The following is a 4,328-nucleotide window of genomic DNA, read 5'->3' as shown; positions in this document are numbered from 1 at the left end:
AAACACACTTACTTTACCTTTGATTCAAAACTATTTCTTGCACTAATTCTTTTGGGGGTGATGCCACACGGGTTCACAAAGACTCAATTAAAAAGTTTGACATATATTTAATATTTAAAGTACACAAACAAAATCATCAGAGTTACGTTAAAGAGCGAATATTAACACAAATGAACAAAAATTTACGTTACTTGATAAAAATTAAACAAATATCAAACGGGGTTACAGAGTATTCTTATAAGAATATTGCTGCAATGGTGCAATGGTTCACGAGGTGATGATGGTCGTCGGATTCACGAGAATAGCTTCTAGTTACTTGCCTTTTGGAGTTAACTGCTCAAAGAGGCCTAGCTTCACCTTTCGACCCTGGAAGAAAACTCGGTAGGAGTACAATGTTGTCACATTTACAAAATAACAGGGTTACGTAACATAACATCAATTTAAAGATAAACATCAAGTGCTCTAATCGTAACCCAACATACACAAAAAAGGGGTTTCGTCCAGAAGGCAAGTTTAAATTACTGGCATGTGCCCTTACAATAATCAAATAATATATATAATCTCCACAGGAGGAAGTTTGACAACAATGGGATGTTACGTCATTTTATCTGATCTAGATGGATAAAATTTGCAAGAAAGTTAGCTTATTACTTTAACTATTATTATACTAATTCATACAAACTCATTGATATAGTTAATATAATAAAACTACTTCTGTGGAGTAAAATAATCACATTTTAAACATATATTCATAGAAACTGTGAAATACATTAGAAAACGAACACTCGTAAAACTAAGAATACTTTTATTCAAGGGGAATAAATGTCAATTTTTGACAGCCGGCCTTTCCACTGAGTTACTTACTGGAACTGTTTGCCGTAGCTGTGGTAACCTCCGAGGTAATTTACTTTTTACCTTTGGCAGGTACATAATAGGCACGCACAAACTTAATGCCTATTAGGCAATTACTAATTTGAGTCATTTAATTCATAAGTTTAATTTTATTATCCATTTTGCTTATCATTAACGCTAATAGTTACTATACTAAGTAGCATTAAGTTATTTACTTTTAATTTATTAAGAAAAATAGGTAAAACTTCAAAGTCAAGCTAACGACCGAACGGTTATTCCCCAATAGTCTGACAAATATCAATCCTTTCTGATTGAACTAATTAATTTAACGTTCACTGTATTACTTATAAGGAAACAGTTTTGTTTTCCTTTTCTTTTGCAACTCGTACCTCTTAATTTATTTTTGGTTTCTAACAGAAAAAAACGATAGAATAAGAAACGAGAACATCCAAATCATGAGACCACAACCTGAAAATAAAGAAAGCATAATAAAAAAAAATCTACTTTTTTAATTGGAAAATGAGGAAAACATAATCGAATATTGGAATATCAATTAAAAACTGGAAAGCCCGAAAAGAAATGCTAGACAAGATCTAAACTAAACTAAAGCAAAGTGAGACAATGTGCAGAATAAAGAATATAAAAAAAAAGAATAAACACCAGGGTGGCCGATACAGAGACTATGACCCCAACTCAACTACTACTACTCAAGAGCTTGAACTGAGCTAGACACGCGTGTCAATCCTGACGATATATTTGACCAAATATGTATTTGTTTTATTATTTGAACGAGAAGAATGAAAAAGTATATACCATGAAGGCAAGTTATTTTTGTTTCGTTTTAAAAGTTGTTTACCGCAAGGAATGTTTATGTGAACTGAATAGGAGGATATAACCTTATCGTGGCCTGGCACGTTCGTCTTAGCCTTGTAGCTACAGTGCAATCATACCATCGTGTTAATTGGGGATGAGATATTAAGTTAGGATGAAAATAGGATACGTTAATTACTAGCCAAACACAGGAACCCTATAGTACCTTTTTATGCATTTCTAACCATCACAACACAACAACACACTCAACACTCAGTAATGCAGTAAACCACCCACACGTTTATGAGATTTTCGACACCCTTATATGAAAACAATTTGGGGAATTAGTGGCTTATTTATGTTAGCGGTCACCTGTATGTATTATTATGGCTAACTGAGATTACGACAGTGTAAGGGGGGTCACAGGGGAACATTAATTTCCCCCCCCCCCCTGGTCAGGTATGTAGGTAAGGACAGAGCTCGTAGGTTAGGTAAGGGGGGGGGAAAGTTTGGGTCCATCTTTAATCAACACATGAGGACCTGGCCGCTGATGTACAAAGACTCTGAAAAGGGAAAGTAAATTCCTGGATTCTATGCACGAGGGAGGAATTGGCTGCTGTAATACAAAGGCTCCTAAGTTATAAATGAAATATCAAATTTTAATAAGGAAGCAGCATTATACGTATGATTTGGAAGTAATTTGTATTTTTCCTAACGATTTAAACTTGTAGGTATTTATACAAATTGGCGTGCCACCACTTGTCCCCCAATAAGTTCAGCCTGCAATAAAAAGGGATGAGACAACACAGGTGTGTGTGCTAGCGGGATATCTGGATACCCCTTCTACTCCCCTGCTAACTTGCGGTAGGGTTGTTTACACCCCGCTAAAGCTCTTATTGCTAGCCTTCCAGCTTTGCTGAAAGTATAATCTCTACATTTGTTGATGTCGGCTACCCCCCAAAATTGGGGGAAGTGCCTTGGTATATGTATGTATAATCTCTATAAATAGCTACCGGTTTGGGTAAAGTTGTATTGTATTACAGGGTGTGATTTCGAACAGAAAATATATGTTTTCCTATAGTAAATAATGTGATTTAACCAAATTTCACCTTCATTTCAACTGCAAACATACAGATCAACCAATTCGGCTAACTTTAAGTTGCCGAATTGGTTGCTGTTATTACGGATGAAATGAAGGTGAAAACCGGTTAAATCACGTTATTTCCTACATGAAAATATACATTTTCTGTTAAAATGGTTAAATATAATCACTGTTGTCATATATGTTGTGTTAAAATATTTAGATATAAGCACTTGTTCAACGGTGTCACTTCACTCACAAATGTATTGCGAACGATAACATTAGCAACGTTACCAATGATACACTGTGTTACCAACGATGACTGGCATTGATCTCGTTGCAAATGTTACGGTAATATTACCGGTTACACAATATATAAAAAGGATACAGAACCTAACAAACCCACCTAACCTTACCTAGTAGTATGACAGGTCACAAACCTCAGGTATTTACGGAGAATGGTAAAATTCTCCATGCTACGAATGATACACAGAGTTACCAATGATACAGTGACATTACTAGATATAGCAATGTTAGATATTTCCATACGAATAGTAAATAATTTTTCCAAATAAGTTTTACACAATATATAAAAAGTACAAAATGGGTACAGAACCTAACAAACCCTCCCAACCTAACCTAGAAGTATGACAGGTCACAAACCTCAGGTATTTACTGAGAACGGTAAAATTCTCCACGTTACAAATGATACACAGAGTTACCAACGGTACGGTGACACTACTAGCGGTAGTAAAGCTAGATATTTCCATACGTATTTTAAATGATTTTTCCATATAAGTTTTACACAATATGTAAAAAGTACTAAAAGGGTACAGAACCTAACAAACCCACCTAACCTAACCTAGGCCTTCCCAGGTCACAAAACACATAAAATGACTTTTGAGGAATGACTTACCTATATGCAGAAGACGTCAAAACTTGTGGGCCACGGGAGGGTGAGACTGACGACTTAACTACTTTTTCCCAAAAATGTACCTTTATAAGAAGTAATGGTATAACCACAACGACGTTTCTTTTTGGTTTTAGGTATCTTGGTTTTGGTATTACAATAAAACACTTGAATATCTTTCCTGTAAGATAGGAGGGAATGGCACTGTAAACGTTAAGGAATTACATTGTGTGCTTTCAGGAAATTATCAACATTGGATGAAGAATCATAAAAATCACCATGGAATTTAGCAAATGCTTTTAGGTACGGAATACTGCAGACGTTACAAGTTTCTATAACTTCCTCCATCGCAAAATACAAAAAAAATAAATCTCACTTGAAATGATGGACACTTTACTAGGACAAAGGTTTCCAAGGAAAAGGATTTGGTGGAAGGGGTATGAACAGATCACTCAGAGAGATAAAGGAAAGGGGTAGGGAAATATCAGTTGACAACCCCCTTGTGTAAACTTTGAATACGTATCGGTTCGTGATTGGTTAACGGAAAAACAACGGAGTCTAGAGCAGTGGTTCCCAACCCAGGGGTCGCGACCCCAATTGGGGTCGGCAACCAATTTTCTTGGGGTTGTGAAGGCATGATAATAATCTAAAGAGTGTTGGCTGATATCATTGGAT

General features: G+C 35.7%; 1 long non-coding RNA gene across 1 annotated transcript in view; it reads left to right on the top strand.

Moving 5' to 3' along the window:
• The first annotated feature begins 1,514 nt into the window (after nt 1-1,514).
• LOC137620120 (uncharacterized) overlaps nt 1,515-4,328 on the top strand; it is a 66,078-nt gene continuing 63,264 nt past the window's right edge. Inside the window, exon 1 of the long non-coding RNA XR_011039988.1 lies at nt 1,515-1,672. This is a non-coding gene — a long non-coding RNA (uncharacterized lncRNA). The remainder of the gene's footprint in view (nt 1,673-4,328) is intronic.

The sequence above is a fragment of the Palaemon carinicauda genome, chromosome 2, assembly GCF_036898095.1.
Source record: "Palaemon carinicauda isolate YSFRI2023 chromosome 2, ASM3689809v2, whole genome shotgun sequence".
NCBI lineage: Eukaryota > Metazoa > Arthropoda > Malacostraca > Decapoda > Palaemonidae > Palaemon > Palaemon carinicauda.
Note: the sequence above shows the minus strand (reverse complement) of the source record. Positions and strands in the feature narration are given on the sequence as shown.